The 24,195-nt window shown below is 41.5% G+C and overlaps 1 long non-coding RNA gene across 3 annotated transcripts in view; it reads left to right on the top strand.

Annotated features, from left to right (window-relative positions):
- Positions 1–24,195, top strand: part of LOC117286363 — a 105,527-nt gene that overhangs the window by 19,485 nt on the left and 61,847 nt on the right. For all 3 annotated transcript variants that reach the window (XR_004517520.1, XR_004517519.1, XR_004517522.1), the window contains exons 3-4: positions 980–1,082; positions 15,249–15,335. This is a non-coding gene — a long non-coding RNA (uncharacterized LOC117286363). The remainder of the gene's footprint in view (positions 1–979; positions 1,083–15,248; positions 15,336–24,195) is intronic.

Below are 24,195 nucleotides of genomic sequence, written 5' to 3'. Positions count from 1 at the left end.
CCATTTGACCCAGCCATCCCTCTGCTGGGTATCTTTCCAAGAGAACTAAAAGAATCATATCACAGAGAAGTATGTGCACCCATGTTTATAGCGGCACAGTTTGTAATAGCTAAATCTTGGAAACAGCCTATTTGCCCATCCGTTGGAAACTGGATAAAGAAGTTGTGGTTTTTCTATAAAATGGAATATTACTCAGCCATAAAGAACGAGAGAATAGATTCATTCATAGGAAAATGGATACATATTGAAGATATACTCCTAAGTGAAATAAATAAGTCACACGTGTAAGTACCGAAAAGTGTCCCTGGTGTGAATAATCTGCAACAATGCATAAAATTATAATAAGATTACTGACATTTAGAAATGGGAAGAAAGGAGCTAAAGGTGTAGGGAAGGTGGGATGGGTAGGGGAAGAGTAAAAGGGAAAAGAAAAAAATGTGAGAGAATGAAAAGATGGAAATAAAGTGTTTGTAGATGGGGAGGGGAGGAGAGGGTGAAGGGAGGGCAGAGAGGTAAGGGGAAAAAATGAGAATCAAGACTTACCATGTAGAGGTACATGATCCCAACAATGAATGTAACTGTACTGTATCCCTAAAATGTACCAATAAACTCAATTAAAGCTGAAAAAAAAATGTATATATATATATATGTATATATAGTTAGGAGTAGGATAGTAGGATAAGTGCTGTCATGCCCTGTTGTAAACTTTGGAAAACATATAAATGGCATCTGAAGGCTTGGAGACAGACATCGTAAACCATGCCTTATCAGTGGTCTGGTTTCTGTTTTGAGTTCTAACCTGGGACCCTTTTCTGATGGGAACCACCTGTTCCTGGTTCTGTTGATCTTTGGATTTCCCCAGCCCTTCAGTCCTTTCAGTTTTGACATGAAACCTACCCAGAGGGCGAGGTCGGCTACTGAAAAGGACTTTGGCAGCTCAAACTCAATGGTTGTTGTTTTTTTTCCTTTTGCTTTTCAGGGCTGTCTGGTATATGCCTGTGTGAGGCTCAGCATGCTGTGATACAGACTAATTGATGGTGAATCAACTATTGTGTAAGGCCTGGGCAGTATCATTTCTTCAGGTAACCAGGAAAACATGACCAAAGACATTGTGTTTCCTCCATCTAAAGTTTAAAGTTAAGAACATAGTTAACCAGAGAGCCGACCTGGGCTTGCTAAAGAAAGAGGCTGCATCTCAGCTTCTTGCCTCATTTGTAGATTTATTTATTTCCTTTTATTTAAGTGTGTAGTCTCCTGATGCTGCTGTAGCTACTAAACCTTTATGATGTGTCTCCTAGGATTAATGCTTGGTGAAGCAACTCGTGTTTCCTCTAGGTACCATCCTCCTCAGCTAGGCTCTTCACAAAAAGCAGCCATTCTCTTTGCCATAAACCTGGTTTTCACCAAATTCCAACTTAATGTGGAAGTTTTACAAATGGAACTATCTTGTCCTTCAGTTTGCTCTGTACTGCTCCTCCATGAAATCTTTGCCTGTCTCCCAGACACATTTCCTGGTACTCTAGAGCTGCTTTTAGACCTTCAGATACCTTTTCCCCTTTGAGAGTTTTGCTGGCTGATCTTTTTCCTGGAAGCTGGCATCTGTACCCATTTCTCTTGTGTTTATGACTTGTGGTATCTGACCTTCTTTTGGGCTGTGACCTCAGTTGGGGGATGGGGGTGTTGGTAGTTCTGCAGCCAAGGATTCAGAACAGAGTGTGGAATTAAGAGGGTTGGTATTAACATTTTCAGATGTTGGCAAATGGCAAGCTGGATGTGAATATCAAGGTCAGTGGTAGGTGGGAGGGAGACAGGGAAAGTTTAGTACCTGAAACAAAAGGTGCCTTTGTAGGCTGCTTCTTAATCCTTTTTAAATTTTTTTTTCTCTCTCTTTTTTTTTAAGGCAGGCCTCACTGTGTAGTCTAGGCTGGCCTCAAACTCATGGTAATCCTCCTGCCTTAGCCTCTTGAGTGCTAGGATTACAGGCACCCATCACCATACCTGGCTCATACTTTTTAATTTACAAAGAATTTTTTAAAAGTGTAATTACTTTTAGGGGCTGGGGATGTAGCTCAGTGGTAGAGTAGTTGCCTAGCACATGAGAGGCCCTGGATTGATCTTCAACACCATAAAAATAAAAAATCCGAGACACACACACACACACACACACAAACACACACACGGAAATGTAATTTACAGAGAGTATAGTAAATAAGCTTTATCTGTTTATTTACTTTTTTTTATATATTGGGAGTTGAACTCAGGACCTTACGCTTGCCAGGCAGGTGTGGCGCCACTGAGCAAAATTCCTGGCTCCAATAAATAAACTTTAAAATAATCAAAAGACTAAATATTTTGAGCACTACTATCCCCACTCCACTTCAGTTATTTCTATATTCCCTAGAGGTAGCATGGTTTGGGTTGTACATTCTAGGCTTTTTTTTTCCCTGTGTGTTTACATATACTATGAACCCATAAAAAATTTGAAGTACTATTTTTGTCTTACATAAATGGTATTACATTTTATTTGTTGTTCTGGTACTTTGCTTCAAGAATGAGCCTGTGGGGTGTAGTGGTGCAGGCCTGTAATCCCAGCACTTGGGAGGCTGAGGCAGGAGAATTGCCTCAAATTTGAGGCAAGCCTGGGTTACATAGTGAATTCAAGACCAGACTGAATTACATAGCTAGTCCTTATCACAAAACAACAACAGCAAAAAAGTGCCTTGACAGCTGGACATGGTGGTGTATACCTGAAATCCCAGCATACTCTGACTCAAAATAAAAAATAAGGACTGGGGATGTAGTTTAGTGTGAAGGCATTGAGTTGGATTCCCCAGTTCTGGGGAGAAAAAGATGTGCCTTGACAGCTTTCTGTGTTAGTGCGTAAAGATGCATCTCATTCTTTTGGGCTGCTGTATAGTATCTCACAGAATGGCTAGTTCTGTGTTTTAGTTAGCTGTTTTCCTGTTTAGAAACATTAAGATCTTCCTAGTTTTTTGTCATTATAAATAATTAAAAAAATTTTTTTTCAGTTCTAGGGATTGAACCCAGGGCTTCATGCTTGCTGGGCAAGTGCTCTGTCACTGGACTACAGCTATAAATGATTGATTCTTTTTGTATCTTGAATGTTGAGGCCGCACCCCTTATTCTTTGTTGTGTTTCTTTTTGGTACCAGGGATTGAAACTCAGGACCTTGTACTTGTGAGGCAGGCTGTGGCACCACTGAGCTAAACCTCTGGCCCATCCTCTTATTCTTTTCCTCATAATTCCCTGGGAGATCTGAACTTATTAACAGCTTCAGTTATCTGCTATATAAACATGGATGATTCCCACATACTCAGCCCAAATCTTTCTTCAGGTGAGAATATCCAACTGCATAGATGGTCAAACCTGCTGGGATATTTTGCATTCTTGGCATAAGAGTCTCTTGCTTTGTCCTGTGTCTTATTGTATACATTGTAAACAGTATGTAGTGACTAAAACTCAGAACATAATACTGATTAGAAGTACTTCCCTCTCCATATCGGACAACCAGTTAGTCACTTGGACTTGTGATTCCCCTCTTTTTTTTTTTTTTTTTTTTGTTCCAGGGATCAAACTCAGGACCTTGTGCTTGCAAGGCAGGCGAAACCTCCTCAGTATTTCTTGAGTCTAATCACTTTCTGTCTTCATTAATGCGACCTTATATCTTAGTTTCCTAATTTAGAAAATATGATTATTTTTTGAAATTATGAATATTTTTGAGGGTTAAATAAATTAATAGATATAAAATGCCCAGAAGAATAGATTGGCACCTGCTATGTACTGTGTGAAATGTTATTTTCTTCATCTTAGTCTCTATAACTCACTCTTATCTCTGCCTCCAGTCTTTATCCCACCTTACCTCCATTCCATTTCTACACTGCAGCCAGACAGGGTCTTGCTATGCAATTCAGACTACCCTGGAACTCACTCTGTAGCCTAGGCTGGGTCTCAAACTCTCAGCAATCCTCCTGCCACCACGCCCGGCTCAGAGTGGGCTTTATAAAATATGAGGATGATCATGATGTCATTCCTCTGCTTAAAAATATTTCAGTGATACTTCCATTGAGCTCTTGCACGTTATTATACTTAGCGTGCTTGTCTGTGTCCCTGTCTAACCCAGAGCCTCACTCACACATGCTAGGCAAGTGTTCTACCACTGTGCTACTTCTCTAGCCCTTTAATTAATTAATTAATTAATTAAATTACTTATTTTTTGGTTTTTTGAGATAGCGTCTCCCTTTGTAGTTCAGGCTGGTCCTCTACTTACTCTGTTGCCCAGGCTGGCCTTGAACTGGTAATTGTCCTGCTTCAGCCTCCAGAGTGCTGGGATTATAGGCGTGTGTCACCGTGCCCATCTCCCTTTTACTTTTATTTTGAGACAGGGTATCATAAATTTTTTAGGATAGCCACGAACTGTTGATCCTCCTTCTTCAACCTCCTGAGTGGCTGAAATTATATGCATGTGACACTGTGGTTGGTCTTTCTTTTAGGTTTTTTGTTTGTTTGAGACAGGATCTTGCTATGTAGTTCAGGCTGGCTTTGAGCTCATGGTAATCCTCCTGCCTCACCCTCCCAAGTGCTAGGCTCACAGGCATGTGCCACCACACCTGGCCTTTCTTCGGTTTTTGAAAGGCTGATGTTTATTGAGACACCGGCGTTGTTTTTTTTTTTTTTTTCAGTACCAGGGATGGAACTCAGGATTTTGGGCTTGCAAGACACATGCGGTGCCACTGAGGTAAATCCCGAGATACCTGCTTTTAAATGTAATTACCTTCTTCAGAAGAAGAGGCCTTCCTCTGACCAGTGACCCTGAAGTAGCCATATATATTTTGTCTCATTATCTTATTCTTTTTTCTATCACTTATCACTATCTGATATTTTTCTGGTTTATTTTGCGTATTTGTTGATCATCTCCTCCAATTGGGTTTGGACCTTGATTTATTATTATTCCCCTTATATGATCACCTTTGGAGAGTTCCATTTAACACGCTCAAGATGAGCCAACTAACATGCTTCTTTTGAGTCTCTGCATCACATTTATGAAACTAGAGTAAGCCTGACAGGGAACTTTCCTAAGGTGGGAGCATGTGTGCTGAGCATCCAGGTGGTAGGAAGCTTGTTTACTCAGGGGTCTGTAGGTAAAATAACTTAAGAATGGAGTAAAATAATAAGCAAGATAGGGAAGAAGGGAGTGAGGAGGAAGGAGAAGTAAAAAGGATTAAGATGGTTATGTACATGTACCGACTCTCCACGTGTACTAATAAAATATGAAGTAAGGTAGGAAGTAAAAGGCCTGAGGGTAAAGTGAGGCAAGGCTGAAACAGGAAACTGAATCATTAGGGTCAGAAATGTAGAGAATCAGTGAGCCGGGCCTCATGGTGTACACTGTAATCCTAGCACCTGGGAGACTGAGGCAGGGGGATGAATAGCTGTGAGTTAGAGGGCAGTCTGGGCTACACAGTGAGATCATGTCTCAAAAACAAAACAAAAATGGGGCCGGGGATTTAGCTCAGGGGTTCTGCCACATTCCTTGCAAGTGCAAGGACCCGAGTTTGATCCCTGGTACCAAAACAAAACAAAACAAACAACAACCAACCCAAACCAACACAAAACCAACCTAGAGAATCTGGATAGTAGGTGAAGTATAAGAAGGGACAGAGGCAGCAGTTCAGGATCAGGGTTATAGTGTAATATTGGAGATTAGTTAAATCATCTCTTAGCATTCTTCACTCTTTAGTTTGAAACTAGCTTTTGGATTATAGGAAAATCAAGTATTTGACATGTAAGGGTTGAACTATATATATTATTTTATTTGTACTCTTATGTGCTATTTACTTTAAAATTATATCCTGAGGAATACTTACCTTCTCCCCCTCAGTTTCCACTGTGAAGAGCCTGTTTTCCATTGTTTTTTTCTTCCATTCATTAAAAATATGTCAAAAATATGTCATATATATATATGAATAATCAGGTTCATTTAAGTTATTTTTGAAACAAAATTTTGATCCCTGGTTCAGGATGGGGAGGAGAAATGAATTTTCAGGGGCCTGGGATTTAGCTCAGTGGTGCTGTGCCTGCCTCACAAGTGCAAGGTCCTGAGTTTGATTCCCAGTACCAAAAAAAAAAAAAAGAACCTTTTTTGCATGGAAGACTGTAGCAGTCTTAGAGTCCTCTTCAGGTAGGAAGAAGGGAGTGAGCATGCCTCAGAATCTTCTTCTCAGTGAACCATGCATAGGAGCTGGCTTCAACAGCCTCAGGAATTCATGATTCTCTTGGGTCCAAACCTGGGATTTCTCTATGAAATTTTTTTTTTTTTTTTTGGTTTTTTGAGACAGGGTCTCACTATGTAGTGAGACTGACCTGGAACTCACTATGTAGCCCAGGCTGGTCTTGAACTCACAACGATCCTCCTGCCTCAGCCTCCTGAGTGCTGGGATTACAGGCGTGCGCCGCCACGCCTAGCACTATGAATTTTTGAGAGGGACCTGAGAGGATAGCCTATAGGTAGAACTCTTATCAGTGAGGCACAGTAAGAAGTAGTGGAAGTCTGGTTGAGTGTGTATAAATGGTGGGATCCAGCTTTCTGACCTGGAGTGGTCCTTGGGTTTATGACAGGATTAGTGAGCTCTAATATGCCAAGTAGAAAGTCATGAGTAATGAGTAATGCTAGTCATTAGCTTTTAGAGGCATTCTTTGTGTTTTTCTTTTCTTTTTCTTTTTTTTTTTTTTGGTATTGGGGATTGAACTCGGGTCCTTGCGCTTGCGAGGCAGGCTTCTTTGTGTTTTTTGATGTAGCCTGGAGTTAGAGCTCTTCTGTAGGCTGAGGGGGAGTCATGAAAATATAAATTGTACTAAAGAGGAGTATGTTGTCTTTTGAAGGTGGGATGGAATGATTTTATGTATAAACTGGGCAGTCTGTGGCTAGTCATTTAGCCTTTATGAGATGAGACACCTGTGCTCTTCTCCTAGGCTTTGCTGAGAAAAACCAACCTAAGACAACGAGCCATCATAACCATTGTTAGTGATTTCCCTAAGCCTACTACCTGTCTTTGCTCAACTCTAATCTCCTTTTTATGCTTTGGGCCTTCAGATTTCATTTTTCCACTCAGACCTTTTCTTGTATTACCACTCCATGCTCAGTTTGACTCTGACTTTACATAATCCTTGATTTTGACATTATCAGCCAGCTTCAAGCAATGTCCTTCCTTCAACTGCTATATATATAGATAGAATCAGTGATTGAACTCAGGACCTTGTGCTTGCCAGACAGGTCTGGTGCCACTGAGCTAAATCCCTGGCCCTACGGTTTTGTAGCTTTAATCTCTTGGAGTTACCCATGGGGGTGAGAGGAAGGGCTAGGTACTTACTAAAGATAGAGAGTCCTCCTAGGTATATATTCAATTTATTTATTTACTTTTGGTACAAGGGATTGAATTCAGGACCTCGCACTTGCTGGGCAGGTGCTGTGCCACTGAGCTACATTCCAGTTCAGTAGGTATGGAAGAGTGATCAAGAATCTGTAGTTTGATCATCCTTGCAGGTGATTCTGACACCATTCACCTACAGATCATATCTGGAAAATCTGACTCGAGGTCTGTGCCACACTCTTCTCAAGGATCAGACAGGGAATTTGAATCCTTTACTTTGATGCTAAGTCCCTAGGAACCTTATCTGTTGCCTGTTGTGCAGTGGAGACTGGTGCCTTACCTCTTTCTTAACACAGTAGGAACAGAGCCCAGTTAAGGTTGAGGGCCTCAGTGTTCTGTTGCAGATCAGTACCTTTGGGATTTACAGGGGACTCTGAACTCAGAAAGCAATTTAGGGCTGCCAGTCACACTTCAGACTGGCTTTTGGGCTTCTTCTCGACTCTGTGCATTGCCCTTGCCCTAGCATAGGCTTTCTTCATGTAGTCTTCAAGCTGTCCTCACTCCGCATTGTGGTCAGATTCTCCTCTGCTCCCATTCATCTTCTGCAAACAACTTGGTCTCATCTGTCTCATTTAGAAGTCCTTCCCTGAACGCTTTTACTTACATAATCAAGTTTAAATGTCTCAGGTTGGAATAGCCGTCCATATTTTGGCCATATTGTGGTCTATGAGGCCTCATGGAATCTGGTTCCTGTATATTTTACAAATCTCTTCTACCCACACTTCTCCTTTCTTGCTGCAGGCACCCTCACTTGCTCACAGTTCTTTGACCTCTTTTCCAACTGTCTTGGGTTTTAGGACCTTTGTAATGCCATATGGCCTTACCTGGATTACTCTACCCTATTCTTCATCTCATTAACTGGTCCTCGCCTTTGAAGTATAAACTAAGCATTATCTCTTCTCAAAGGTTTTATTTGGCCACTGTATGTAAAGCAACCGTTTTAGCCCCTATTTGCTTCAGCATAGAACACTAAATGATATTTACCTGTTTGTCTTCCTCTTCTAGTAGATTTTGGTAGGGTTTTTTTTTTTTTTTTTTTTGCGACAGGGTTTTACTGTATAGCTCAGGCTGGCCTTGAACTTCCAGCAATCCTCCTGCCTCAGAGCCTCCTGAGTACGGGGCTTACAGGTGTGTGCTACCACGCCAGAAGCTCTTCTGGTAAATTATAAATTCCAGAAGGGCAGGATTCTTGTTCATGGCTATATTTTCAGTGCCTGGTGTGTAGAAGGGTTCAGTAAGCACTTGTTGACTAATCCACATTTTTATCTTCTTAGTATCTGTTTTGCTTCATTGTGTTATTGTATAACTCTTGCTCTTTGCATGAACTGTTGTCTCTGCTAGAAACATCCTATCTTTTGTCAACTTGTCAGATTTCTTCTTGTTCTTTACTGCTTCTCTAAGCATTTCTTTGATTTTCCCAAGCAGTGCTTGTTCACCAGACACAGTACTTTGTTCCTCTCAAATAGAATTTTTCATTCAGTGTTGTGATTTCACCTATGCAAGAAGTAAGTGTTTTTTAGATGGCAAACTAAAGGCTGTGAGAGATTAAGCTTGCAGGTGCATAATTGTTATTTGATGAGCCCTTATGCGGCTGAGGAGCCCTCCTTCTGTCTCACTATGTCCCCTCCAACAAAATAAAACAAGGAACCAGTTATCAACTCCAGAGACACTGAGATAAAGGGGCTGCCTTTTGTTAAGGATGACAGAGGAAAAGGGCAACCATAGTATTCAGAGGACAGTCTGCATTATTTTCCTTGATCATATCCTTGATGACTTTTTGTGACACTAGCAAAGCCACTAGTAGAAATGAATTGAGATGAAATACCATTAAATGTAAATTAAAGCAAGTATCAATAATTAATTCATAGTTTATATAAAATGATATCTGAGCATTTTGATTATGGGGAACAATGTGTAAAATTGACATGTAAATACATTTTCCTTAAAAATAATTCGTATGGGCATAATAGATAATGTGAAATAGGAAGAAAAGGTACAAAGGAAGAGGAAGTGGGAGGGGTTGGGGAAAGGAAACAGGGAATGGAATTAATATGAAAAAGGAGAAAAATGGAAACAAAGTCTTTATAAATAGGGAGGGGTGGAGAGGTTGAAGGGAATGGGGAAAAAATAACCAAGATATATTATGTAAAGGTACAAATTTCCAATGATGAATGTCATTATATTGTATACCTAAAATGTACCAATAGGATTAATAAAAAATAATTCTTATGGAAGGCAGGTATGGTACACATGCCTATAATCCCTGCATCCAAAAAAGCTGAGGTAGTAAGTATTGCCACAAGTTCAAGGCCAGCCTGGGCTACATAGCAAGACCATATCTCAAAACCACTCCCCCAAAACATAAAACAAAAAACAAAAAGAAAAGTCTTAGGATCTCTGATCACAGTTACCTAGCATACATGCACATGAGGTCCTGGGTTTGATCCCCAGCACCACTAAAAAAAAAATGGTAAGGGACCAGTTGAGTAACTTATGGTTTTGCGATATTATTCAGCTATTCAAAAGAATGATACAGATGTACCTGTGCATGCCCTGATATTGAACAATCTTCAAAATTTATTTAGAGAGCTGGTGTGGTGGTGCATGCTTGCAATCCCAGCACTCAGGAGGCTGAGGCAGGAGATCACTGCGAGTTCGAGGCCAGCCTGGGCTACATAGTGAGGCCCTGTCTCAAAAAAACCCAAAAAAACAAAAAAACAAAGTGATTTATTAAGAGAAAACTAAAGAAATGAGCAGAATAATAGTGTTTATGGCTGTTGTACTAGTGTTAGCATTTGTATGAAGAGGAGAATTCTCTATACTTGTATACCTAGACAAAAAAGGGGGGAGGGGGAGATTTTGTTGTCTTCTTCTTTTTTGGGGGTGGTACCAGGGATTGAACTCTGGACCTTGTGCTTTGAGGCAGGCAGTGGAACCACTGAGCTAAACTCCTGTGGGGGAAGATTTTGTTGTATTTGAAATGGGAGATATCTGTGTATATCAGGGTGCGCCATCATTTGTCTTATTCTATCTACCCCTGTTTGCTTTATTGGCAAATACTTTCTGTTCTATTTACCAACATTCTGGGAACTCCAGAGGTATTGGAGGTACTAGAGATTTTGAGGTTCTAAAGAATGAAATCAGAACCTTTACACTGAGCTATATTCCTAGCCCCCTCCCCTACCTTTTTTTGAGACAGAGTCTCATTATATAGTCCAAGCTGGCCTCAGACTTGCTGCATAGCCCAGGCTGGCCTTGAACTCATAGCAGTGCTCTTGCCTCAGCCTACAGAGTGCTGGGATTGTAGGTGTGTGCCACCACACTTGGCTTCCCTTTTTTTTTTTTTTTTTTTTTAGGTACTGGTTGAACAACTCAGGACCTTGCGCTTGGGAGGCAGTAGCTTCCCTTTTTAATAGTATATTCCCTTTGTGTTGACTTTGTTTTCCAAAGTGAAGTAAATTATTATTATTATTATTTTTTGGTACCAGGAATTGAACTGAGGGCCTTGTTCTTGTGAAGCAGGCGGTGGAATCTCTGAGTTAAATCCCCGGCCCTGAAGTAAATTTTTGAAGGAGGGATCTCTTACATTTTACTCTATAGTGATAAGCCTAATAAATTTTGCTCAGTAAGAACATATTTGTTTTAAGACAAGAGAGAAGTAGAGAGGGAGATGGGGGAAGACAGAAGTAGCAGAGACCAACCAGATCCCTCTGCTAAAAAAGTGATTGTTTTTTCTGACTCATCTTGTATTCTTTTTTTATTTGGATACTGGGGATCAATCATCTTTTACTCTTCACCAGCAGAGAATTTCTTTCACTTGTTTTTGTTTTTTGAGATGGTCTCACTATGTAGTTGAATCTGACCTGGAACTCACTATGTATCCCAGGCTGGTCTCGAACTCACAGCGATCCTCCTGCCTCAGCCTCCCAAGTGCTGGGATTACAGGCATGTGCCACCATGCCTGATTTGAGAATTTCTTTCACTTGCAGATTGAGTGTGTGGGGGACTCAGGGAGTGTGGATGAAAGGGAGAGAATGAATATATTCCACATTGAAAGGCCAGGAAAGATCAGAAGCAGACTGAACCTGAAGGCTCTGATTTATTAGTAAATAGAGAGATGTCTATGTCACAGCCCTAGGAGAATCTCAGGTTTCTGTCCTTTCTCCTAATATCAGATCTGGGTATTTAATTATCATCAGGGCAGTTGGACCCAAATCCTTTTGGGTTCTTAAATTTGGTAACATATTGTAGAAATATGTAAAAATAATTGCAATAAAAATGATGCTGCCATTTTTGATGATGGTACTATAGATGAAAGCACTTACCATAGGATCGCGTACATGGTTGATGTCTAAATGGTGACAGAGTATGTTAGCAGTATTTTGAAACAGTCGCATATACTCCCTACCTCTACTCATGTGCCTCTATTGCCTACCCCAGGTTTAAAATACAGGGAATAGCAACAGAGATTCTACTTTTGGAAAGTTGCTAATTTCTTGTTTGTGCTTTTGTGTCCAGGTGAGAAGTGTAAGCATCTTTTACTGCATAAAAGCAGATATATCCAGACCTATCTGTCCACTAGTTTACTTAAAACCTTACTCCAGAATGAAGGTGTTCCATTCAAATTGACGTGCCACCCTAGCTTTTAAAAAGAAAGAAAATCCAGGGGCTTGGCTCAGTGGTTCCACCACCTCCCTTGAGAGTGCAAGGGCCAGAATTCAATCCCCAGTACCAAAATAAAAAAAAAAAAAAAGAAAAACTTCACTTGATGCTGGGTGTGGTGGAGTATGCCTATAATCCCAGCACTTGTGGGGGCTGAGGCAGGAGGATCACTGGGAGTTTGAGGCCATTCTGGGCTACAAAGTGAGTTCAAAGCCAGCCTGAGTTACATAGCAAGACCCTGTCTCAAAACACCAACCAACCAAACAAACAAAACACCCCCCCCATTTGTTTTTCTGAGGCAGGGTCTAGCTAAATTGCTCAGGCAGGCCTTGAACTCATAATCCTCCTGCCTCAACCTCCTAAATAGCTAGGTAGAGCTCTAGTCTGCTGTGCTCGTCCTCTCCTTGTGATGAGTGGGTCTTGATCTCTGCAATGTGTCCTGGGTTTAGTAGGGCTGGAATAAGGAAGCAGAGTCTAGTGGACTTGCTTCACATCCCCCAGATCTGTAGGGAAGATCTGTTTTCCATTTGCTAACATAAGTCACATCTCATGCAGATCCTGTGAGGGTTTCCTTCCATCCTTCTTTCTTTTCTTTCCTTTTGTTCTATTTTTCTTTTTCCTTTTTTGAGACAGGGTCTCACTGTATAGTTCAGACTGGCCTCAGTGATCCTTCTGCCTGAGCCTCCCAAGTGCTGGGATTACAGGCATGGGCCACCATGCCCAGCTTCCTTCCATCCTTCTTGTACCCTCTTCTCACTGTATCAGTGGCCTGGCTTCTGTGCAGAGGAGAAAAAGAATGAGGAGGGATGGGGAAAGTTAAAGAACGTGTGGGGGTGTTTGGATTTGCTGTCCTTAGATTTTTTTTTGGAACCAAGTGTAGGTGTGGAGGAGAGGAAAGTGAGTGGGAGGACAAACAATACCTGTATCACTTTGCCTGGACTCTGGCTGAGTATTACCAGTCTTTTTCTGGTTGTTTCTCTCTCCCAGTTGAAGTTGTATCTTTTTTTTTGGTACCAGGATTGAACTCAGGACCTTGTGCTTGCTAGGCAGCCAGCGGCACCACTGAGCTAAATCCCTGGCCCTTTCCCAGTTGAAGTTTAAGCCTGTACACACGTTTAATTTTATATCAATGAATCATACCTTCAGACTTTTTTTCCCTCTTAATACTCTTAGTAATTTTTTTGGGTGGGTACTAGGGCTCAAGCTTGGGCCCTTGTGCTTGCGAGGCAGGCAGCGGAACCACTGAGCCAAATCCCTGGCCCTCTTTAGCAATTTTTAACAAAATTTGATTGAATGTTGGAGACATCTTTTCATGTCAATAAATACAGAATAGGCCAAGTGTGGTTGTTCATGCCTGTAATCCCATCACTGAGGAGACCGAGGCAGGAAGAGCACTATAAGTTCCAGACCATCTTCGGCTCCATAGTGAGTTCAAGACTAGAATAAATGGCTGAATTATGTTTCATTGAGTGGATAGATCATGATGCATTTTATTCTCTAATATTTAATGCACTTATTTTATCTGTAATCAATGGGGTCTCCTCTAAACCCCTCACTTACTATTGTAATAATATCTCTTCCTTCCTTATTTCCCTTTTCTCCTGTATTTTTAACTTTAGCATTTGGCGCTATCTGATATACAAAATACTTTTCTTATTTCTTTATTGCCTAACTCCCTCACATTAGAATGTGAACTTCAGGGCCGGGGATTTAGCTCAGCGGTTTGGTGGCCTGCCTTGCAAGCACAAGGACCCAAGTTCAATCCCCGGTACCAAAAAAAATAAAAACCCTTAAAAAAAAAAAAGAATGTGAACTTCAGGGCCGGGGATTTAGCTCAGCGGTTTGGTGGCCTGCCTTGCAAGCACAAGGACCCAAGTTCAATCCCCGGTACCAAAAAAAATAAAAACCCTTAAAAAAAAAAAAGAATGTGAACTTCAGGGCCAGGGATTTGGCCCAGTGGTTCCGCTGACTGCTTTGCAAGCACAAGGGCCTGAGTTCAAGCCCTGGTACTACCAAAAATAAATAAATAAATAAATAAATGCATACATAAATAAAAAATGTGAACTCCATGAAGACAGAGATATTTCTTTTTTCTTTTTCTTTTTAATTAAAAAAAAATTTTTTGGGCGGGTACCATGGATTGAACTCAGGACCTTATGCTTGTGAAGCAGGCCGTAGCACCATTGAGCTAAATCCCCAGTCCCTTTTTTTCATTTTTAGCTATTGTTCCAAACCCAGTATTTAGAGGAATTCCCTGTACACAGTTAATATTTGTGTTTGTTGAGTGAATGAATTTGTTATACCTTTGATATACCTTCTGGGTTTTTATTTATAGTATTTTGGTTATTACCAACATTCTATGATGTGTATCCTGGTATATACATCTTTATATACTTGTTCACTGTCTCCTTCAGACAAAATTGTGAGAAATGTAACCATTGAATTAGAGGATGTACACATTTTATGGAACAAAATTGCACTTAAGAATGTAAATTTCCCAGGGAATTTCAGCTGTATCTGAACAGCACAGTGCCTGCTTGACAAGCGTGACACCCTGAGTTCAATTTCTGGTATGGGGGGAGGATGTAAATTTTTCTACCAGTAGAACTGAAAATTGCCTGCCTCTTCCCACCTTCCCTCCCCTTGCCTTTTCTTCCTTTTCCCCTCCTTTCCCCTCTTCTCCCCTCCTTTCTTTTCCTACCTAGATTGAAGCAGGGCCTTCTGCCATGCTAGGCAAGCCCTCTACTTTGAGCTATATCCCCCACTCATTTTACTTTTATCTAATTTTTAAAATTAAGTAATTAATTAATTTTTGCTGTATTGGGAAATGAAGCTAGGGTCTTCACATTGAGCTACATCTCTAGCCCTTTTTCAAAAAAGTTTGAGCCAGGATCTCTCTACATGGCTAGGTTGCCCAGGCTGGCCTTGACTTGTGGCAGTCCTGATGCCTTCACCTCCTGAGTGCTGGGAGTTCCCATGTTTTTATTTTGTTTTGTTTTGTTTTGTATTGGGGATTGAACTCTGGACTCTGTACTTGTGAGCAGGTGGCAGAACCACTGAGCTAAATCCCTGGTCCCCCCACAATGGTTTTGATAACACCAGCTATTGTGGATTTTTTTCTTCTTCTCCATCTGACAGGTGAGACATGGTCTTGGTTAAGAATGTGACTTTGGAGCCAGCCTCCTGGGGCTTGAATTCTGACTCAGTTGCTTTGTGTGAAGTTGGGTAAGTCATTTACTTTTAAATTCTCTCCCTCAGTTTCATCTTTGGTAAAGTAGGTACAATGATACCACCTATTTTAAGGAGTATTGTGTGAAATAAATCAGTTAATCCACTTAAAATACTTAAAATAATAACTGTGATGTAATAATAAATACAATTTAATTTGCATTTCTTTGAACATAAAAGGTTGAGCTTCTTTACAAGTATATTTTGAAGCTGGGCATGGTGGCGCATGCCTGTAATCCCAGCACTTGGGAGGCTGAGGCAGGAGGATCGTTGTGAATTCGAGACCAGTCTGGGCTACATAGTGAGTTCCAGGTCAGTCTCAACTACATAGTGAGACCCTGTCTCAAAAACCAAAACAAAACAAAAAAAACAAACAAGTATATTTTGAACTTTTGTGCTTTTTTGTTTGGATCACTTATTCATGTAATTTGCACATTTTTCCAATTTTTTTTCTTTTTCTTTTTTTCTATTGCTGATATCACACCAGTGGGCTTTGTGCACAGTAAGCAACATTCTACCCCTGAGCTATTTCCCCACTCCTTCAATGAATTTATTAACTTGTAAGAGTTAACATGTTATAGAAATCATATACAGTAATATAAAATTGTTCCCACTTTGTCATTTCAGCTTTGCTTATGCACTTTTTCTGTATAAATTTTTAAATTATTTTTTATTTTTTTCTGTCTACAAATTTTATATTTTTTGTAGTCAAATTATCTTTTACAGATTCTTCTATTAATGTTTAGAAAAAATGTTTCTCCATCTGAAAATTATAAAAATAGTTACTTATTTTTTTGAATACTTTATGTTTAAATCTTTAACTACTTGATCATCTGGATTTTCTTTTTTTTTTCAGTTTTATTTGGGGTACTGGGGATCAAACTTGGGCCCTTTCACTTGTGAGGCAGGCGGTGGAGCCACTGAGACAAATCATTGGCCCATCTGGATTTTATTTTGTTGGATAGAGAGCAGTTGGGATCTAGTGCTGTTTCTTTTCATCTGGATAACTTTCCTAAGCCTATTTATTGGAGAAGGGGCAGCAAGAGCAGGAGCCTTTAATCTCTTTTCCCTCCCTCTCTTTTAAATATCAGATCTTCAGAATAGCAAATTTCCATTTTAGAGAATGGTTTTGATGTTTTGATGCAGCAAAAGTAATTTAGGTTTTTTTTTGTAGTACTGGGGATCGAACTCGGGCCCTTGCACTTGCAAGGCAGGCTGGCTTTGACTCACTTTGTAGCCCAGGACGGCCCCAAGCTTTGGTGACCCTCCTGGCTCAGTCTCCCACATGTTGGGGTTACAAGCGTGCACCACCATGCCTGGCGAATGTGCCATGTAAAGCAGTTTAGAATCAGAACTTGGAGTCTGACTCTTAACTGATGAGACTGCTGTCTATCGTACAGCCTCTCATCTGGCTCTGGATGCTCTTCCAGAGTGGATTCTAATAAAGGGGCTTGACAGGTTCATCGCTTATTTGGAATGAAAAATTACATATTCAAAAAACAAATGACTAGTGAGTATTTCCTTACTCTGGCCTAGGGTGGTGTTAAGATATTGATAAGGGGGAACTGGATGGTAGCAAACCTGTTGGGATCTAATTCTGTCCTCTACAACTCTTTCTGGGACTCTAGTTCCACCCATTTGTTTGCCTCTGGATCAAGACAGAGAAGTGCAGGTCACTCACATAGCTTGTTGGCAGTGATTGTCTGCCAGAAGTGAAGAAGGGTAGCTAACCTTTACATAGAACACGTGTGTCAGATGCAGCCTGACTTATATGCATTCCTCTTTATGAGGTAGGTACTTTGTGTTAGGCTGAATAGCATCCCCAGAATTCACGTCTAGACCTAGAACCTATAAATGTGACCTTATTTGGAAATAGAGTTTTTGTAGATGTAATCAAGTTAAAATGAAGTCCTAGCCAGGTATTGTGGTATAAGCCTGTAATCCTAGCACTCGGGAGGCTGGGGCAGGAGGATCTCAAGTTCAAGGGCAGCCTGAGCTACAGAGGATCTGTCTCAAAAGAAAAAAAGAAAAAAGAAAAGGAGAGAGCAAGAGAGAAAGAAAGAATAAAGGACTTTGCTTTTTTTTTTTTTTTTGTACCGGGGATCGAACTTGGGTCCTTGAGCTTGTGAGGCAGGCTAAATCCCCGGCCTTAGACCTTGAAATTTTTAATTTGGCCCTCATATCTTTATCCAAACAACATTTCTAGAGGGGCTAATTTAATTGCCAGGTCTTTTGCTCAGTCCTGCAATACAGCAACAAACACAGCAGATGTGGTTCCTATGCCTCTGGAGCAGAGATCGTGGCTGAGAACAAGAGCAGAGTCCAGAGCCAAAGGTATGTGCTAGCTGGGATTTAGCTCAGTGGTGCCATGGCTGCCTCATAAGCTCAAGGTCCCGAGTTCAATCCCTGGTATCAAAAACAAGAAAACAAAACAAAACAAAAAACCCAAAGGTCTGTCCTGGAAAGCAGGCAGGATTCCATAGGCAGCAGTGGACACTAGAAGAGCCATGAGTAGACAAGGAGCTATGCCAGGGAGATGAGCTGGTTCTGAGAATGCCCTCATTCCCTCATCCCTTTGGCAGAGGAGAGAGCCACTGTGGTGGGTTGAGTTCATCAATTATGTGACTGGTGTCCTCGAAGTCAGTACAGCCACAAAGTTGCCTTTTTTGCTCATAGTCATGAACTGTGAGCTATGTGCAAAATCCCGAGAGCTCCAAAGGACAGGAATTTTGAAAGATACAGCAGGCTAGAAGTAGGAGGCATAGAAACACCTATGTGAATAAGGTGGGGAATCCCTACGCAGTCTCACGTTGTCACCATAGCTCTCTGACACTGCATGGGAAAGAAAAATAAAGGAGGGGAGTTGTGGAGAAGAGACTTAGTGCAATGGTCAGGCTACTGCTAAATGCTCTGCAGTATAAAGTGGCCACATTTGAGGGAAAAACCTGTGGCCCTATATATTAGAAGAAGGGGCCATTCCACTAGCTCAGCTCCAGTGCTACTAGAAGCTGGTGACTGTGGTGCAGGGGAGAGCCAGTAATATCAACAGCAAGAGCCTAAGTCAGTACTCAAGTCAGCAGAGCAGTGCCTGTAGAGATCTTAAAGTATGTGACCTCTGTGGGCCTCAATTTTCTTTATTTGAAAATGAAGGTGATGATACAAGAATGAATATCAGTTCCCATGACTGCCATAACAAATTACTTCTAACTAAGTGGCTTAAAACAACAGAAATTTATTATTTCACAGTTCTGGAGGCTTATGATGTCAGCAGGGCCGTGACCCTCCTGAAGGCTCTAAGAAGAATTCTTCCTTGTCCCTTCTAATTTCTGGTGGTAGCTGGCCATCCTTGGAGTGTATTTCAAAATCAGTATTACATGCAAAACAAGTATAAGGAAATCCAGCAAAATGTAAGAAAAGGTGCATCAAAAATTTCTTTTAGACTGTGGTGACTGCTTTGTTAAATATACAATTTAAAATATTTGTTGTTGTTATCTTTGCCCTGCTAGTTCCTTAAGTGCAAACTGTTGGGTAATCCCACATGGACAGTCTGTTCCTCATGTACACTTCTTTTCAGCTCTATATCTGCTGAAGCTGCCAGCTCCTGAGACCCCAGACTGGGCTAGTACCCCTGGCACCCTCAGGGATTGCCAGGAAAGTCAAGTAGAACATACATGCTGCTAAAGAATGCCTCATAAGGAGAACTCTCATGCTGAACTGTGAATTACCAGCATAGCACATTGTGCCAGGTGATTATACTTAGGCCAATTTCAGTCATAATTGATTTCTGTGATCCTGTGTATGGAAAACCTAGAAATAGTCTTGAGGTCATTCTTCCTGGATCACTGAGAGAAGTCAAGATGTAGCCCCATCCTGCTTCCTGTATTAATTTTGGCCTTGTTGAGACCATTTTGTAAAGATAGGCATGATGGAAATGGGGTCCAGACCTTCTGCACTGTTCCAAGGCTCTGATCATAGTCAGATCCTGTTGCTTGGTTCCAAAGAGTTTAAAATACTGTTGGAAACCTTCTAGGAAAAAAACACCATGGCAATTTCCTGGCTAAGGATGTGGTGTGTGCGGGTTAGAGCAAGAGGGGCAGCCAAGGCTCCCAAGTTCTATTTGAACCTGTTGCTGACATGCAGCAATCTCAGAGAACAGTGAAGGCTGTGGTCACAGAAAGAGATGACACTCTGGTCCTTTATCCTCCAGGAGAGCCTCAGCATTAAACAGCCTTCTTCGGGATCCTTTTTAAAATACAGGAACCCCTTCCACAGAGTTAACACAGGGGTCCAGCAGTATTGTTTTCATTGTTCTTCATCAGACTTGCTTTCTTTTAAACAGCGTGACCATATTAGCTCCCATAGGGAGGGGAACTTTGATAGGGTTTAGGAAAAGAAGCAAAGGATGAGCATAACTTGAGGATGCATGATAAACTCACTGAGGAAGAACAGAAACCCATGTCTCTTGAGCTCCAAGCATATTAGATGCTTTTCTTATTTATTTATTTATACTGGGGACTGAATTCAGGACTTGGTGCTTGCCAGGTAGGCAAGGCACCACTGAGCTAAATCCCCAACTCTTATATATATTTTTAATTACTCAAGGCCTTTGTCTTATTCTGTTATTCTTATTTTTCTTATTTGATACAAACTACCAAAGTTTTTCTTTTTGTACCAGTGAAAGTCAAAGAAATTATGTAACTTGCTCAAGGTCACACAGTAAATAAAAGGTTGAGTTAGGATTTATTCCTCCAGTCTGTCCAACATCAAATCCTGCACTATTTTCCAGAGCTTTTCTGTCTCTGGTGAGATTTAGGAAAGGAAGGTGGGGAAAGGCAGGAAGATACCATCATTCTCAACCTCACAGTTTTGCTTGTAGTGACCTGTTCAGCCAGAGCATCCTGTTTATAGAATGCTAGGTTCTATATATAGAGATGCTGCAACAACATATGTGGGAAAGATACCATCTGCTTTAGGGAAGAATTAAAAAAGCCTTTGTTCTTTAGGTCTTTAGTGTAGCCCACAAGTGTCGGGGTACCTCAGATAACTGGTTTACTGCTTAAGGGGCTCTGTCCTGTCTTCCACATGAGATCTACTGTCTTGTCCTCCATGTGAGCTGTGATGAGGCAGGGGTGAGGGTGTGGTGAGCTGGAGCTGGTGACACCACTGTTGTATGACTGTTGCAGTGAATCGTCGATGAGTAAGCAAGAGATATCTCTCTCTTGCTTTTTTTTTTTTCTTTAGGGGGTGGTGGTTTGAGACTATGCAGTTCAGGTTGGCCTTGAGCTTACTATGTAGGCTGGGCTGGCCTCAACCTCACAGCCATCCTCCTGCCTCAGCCTCCTGAGTCCTGGGATTACAGGTATGCACCACTATGCTTGGATCTCTCTTGCTTTTCTAAGTGAGAGTAGATACAGAGAGTGCTGATGCAGATCCAGGGGATTCTGGTGTCTGAACTGGCAGAGGGAGATGGCTTGAGGGTGTCAGGTGATGAAATAGAGTCTGGTCTGTCAAGTGGTGTAATTTCAGGGGCACCAAGAATATGTCATGTCCCTCAGAGACTTGCCCCAGCTGTTTGTTATTACTTGGAATCCCTCAGATGAAATTTCTTTCCCTTGATTTAAATCTTTGAGACTTTGTTTAAAATAAAGCCTGGACATAGTAGCACAGGTCTGTAATCCAGCTACTCAGGAGTTTTAGTCAGGAATATTGTGAGTTTGAGGCCAGTCAGGGCAATTTAACAAGACTCTGTCTCAAAATTAAAAAATAACAAAAGGGCTGGGAATGTAATTTAGTGGTAGAGCGCTTGCCTAGCATGCCTTAGGACCTGGGTTCAGTTTCCAGTTCCACAAAACAGTTAAAAAAAAAAAAAAAAAAAGGCGGCCAGAGGTGTAGCTTAATAGTGGAGTGTGTGCTTGGCATGAACAAGGCCCTGGGTTCAATCCCCAGCAGCACAAACACACACACACACAAGTACACAATTCCTGGACAAGATTTGATTGTGAAGCATATCAGTCATGGAAGTGGAAGTGTGAATGGGTTTGTTTGTTTGTTTATTTATTTGGGGTTAGTTTAGGCTGACCTTGAGCTCACTATGTGGCCCAGGCTGGTCTTGAACTTGTGGCAGTCCTCCTGCCTCAGCCTCCTGAGTGCTGGGATTCCAGGCATGCATCACCACACCTAGCCTGAAAATTGGACTAAGGAAGGGGTAAGGAGGAGAGGGTATCTCTATTTATAGGACAGAAAAGAGACACCTGAAAAGGCCTTGAAGAGAAGATGAGTCCCTACAGAAACACTTTGTTTCCTTCACAGTTTTGTCCATAAAAAGATAGGCAGTGGAGGAGGGGGTGAAGGGAGGGCAGAGGTAAGGGGAAAAAAATGAGAATCAAGACTTGCCATGTAAAGGTACATGATCCCAACAATGAATGTAACTGTACTGTATCCCTAAATGTACCAATAAACTCAAAAAAAAAAAAAAAAAAAAAGATAGGCAGTGAAGGGTGTTGCACATGGAGGCTCTTGACCCCGAAAGAGGGATAGAGAGATTTTCCACCAGCACGCTGAGTTACAGGCAGTCTTGTCTGGAGAGTAGCTGATAGCACAATGTAACTAGGAACACAGTTTAGCTGTGCGGTTTGGTGTGATGTCCTCAGACAGGACGTCACAGATCTTAGCAGCTTCCCAGAAATGAGGCAAAATTGTGGCGCAAAAGAAGCCACCAGTGACGACAAGGGCGGGGTACTTCCTCAGTGGCTGCTGGTCACAGACAACCTGTGGTCTCCATTTCCCAGTAAGCTGTGCCGAGATTGGGCTTTGGCAGAAAGCAGAATAAGCCATGTCAAAAGCAGTGACAAAGCTCTTGAGTGTCCACACAGAGGTGCAGTCACCAAGTCTGACCAGGGCTTGTCCCTCCTTCCTTAACAGAATCGGCACCTCCCCATGGAGGTGTCTAGATATACCCGCCTTTTCCTCTCCTTCCAACTCCTACACACTCATACACAAAAATTCAGTGATATAGCTGACCATTAGGAATTTAGAGCCAGTGCCCCTGCAGAGAGGGATTTGCAGGTCCTGAATGACAGCTCTTTGCCCAGCAGTCTCTGCTTCCCCTTCATCCTCCTTTACTTTGCCTTTCTCCTGGTGGTATGGGGCTGTGTCCAACTGCTTTACCTTAAGATCCCCTACCCCTGTCCAGGAATACAGACTTGCTGTCAGTCCCTCACCACAGGCACAGGCCTTTGCTTCCCCGCCTTGCCTGGGCCATATGACATCTTTGAAATTAGAACCTTTTTTTTTCTTAAATTCTGTTATTGGTACATTTTATGTATACAGTATAGTTACGTTCATCATTGGGAATTTGTACCTTTGCATGATGTATCTTGTAATCTTATTTTTTTCCCCATTCCTCTGCCCCTCCCTTCAACCCCTGCACCACTCCCTATTTACAAAGACTTTGTTTCCATTCTTTTCCTTTTCCTTCTTTCCTTTCCCCTACCTCTCCAACTTCCCCTACCCCATTTAGACCTTTTCTTCCTATTTCACATTATCAATTATTCATTTTAATCCTTTTTTTGCACTTTCAGTTTCTCACACCAGAGAAACTATTTGGTATTTACACATGTGTGTCCTATGTATTTCACTTAAGAGCATGGTCTCAATGTGCATCCATTTAGCTCATTCTTTATGGCTGAGTAATACTCCATTTTATTGAAAAAAAACACAGCTTCTTTATCCAATCTCCAGTTGATGGGCAGTTGGGCTGTTTCTAAGCTTTAGCTATTACAAACGGTGCCTCTATAAACATGGGTGCACATATATTGCTGTGGTATGATTCTTTTAATTCTTTTGGAAAGATGCCCAGCAGGGCAATAGCTGGGTCAAATGGGACCTCTAATCCTAGTTTTTTTTTTTTTTTTTTTGGTACTGGGGATCGAACTCAGGACCTTGTGCTTGTGAGGCAGGCGGGGGAACCACTGAGCTAAATCCCTGACCCTAATCCTAGTTCTTTGAGGTATTTCCATACTGATTTCCACACACCATTCTGCACTCCCACCAACAATGGATAGAGCCTTTTTTTATATCTAGGTTCCAGTAGGTAGAGTCCTGCCATACATTGCTTTCCCTGTTTTAACCACTTTGGGTTCTACCTAATATTCCTTGGTCTAACTGGATTTCGTGTTGGTCTCTTCGGCTGCTCTTCTGGAATAAGGCTCTTAGCTGAGCTTTTTTCCTGGATTTCATGCTAAGTGTCTAGCTGCCTCAAAAAGAACTTTGTGCGGTGGTACCACCACCTGCCTTGCAAGTGCAAGTCCTGAGTTCAATCCCTGGCATCCCCCACCCCCCAAATGAACTTTGTGGCCGGGGATATAGCTCAGCGGCACAGTGCCTACCTGGCAAGTGAGAGGTCCTGAGTTTTATCCCTGGTACCAAAAAAAAAAAAAAAACAAACAAAAAAACCCAAAACACTTCACATATATTTGTGGTACTGGGGTTTGAATCCAGATGTACTCTACCACTGAGCTGCATCCCCAGCCTTTTTCTATTGTTTTGTATTATTATTATTGTGGTACTGGAGATTGAACCCAGAGCCTTTGCACTGAGCCACATTCCCAGTCCTTTTTTATTTTGAGACAGGGTCTTGCTAAGTCACTAAGTTGCAACTTGTAACACTCCTGCCTCAGCCTTCCAGAGTGCTGTGCTTACTGCTGTGTACTACCACACCCAGTTTTTTAAAATTTTAAGACGAGTACTTACTAAGTTACACAGACTGACCTCAGACTTGGAATTTTCTTGCCACAGACACTTGAGTAGCTGAGATTACAGGTGTGTTTCACCATGCCTCTCTCAAAAAGAATTTTGT

Source organism: Fukomys damarensis, unplaced genomic scaffold (assembly GCF_012274545.1).
Source record: "Fukomys damarensis isolate Sample0158 unplaced genomic scaffold, DMR_v1.0_HiC HiC_scaffold_2, whole genome shotgun sequence".
Lineage (NCBI taxonomy): Eukaryota > Metazoa > Chordata > Mammalia > Rodentia > Bathyergidae > Fukomys > Fukomys damarensis.
The sequence above is the reverse complement of the archived record's forward strand: the minus strand, read 5'-3'. Positions and strand labels throughout refer to the sequence as shown.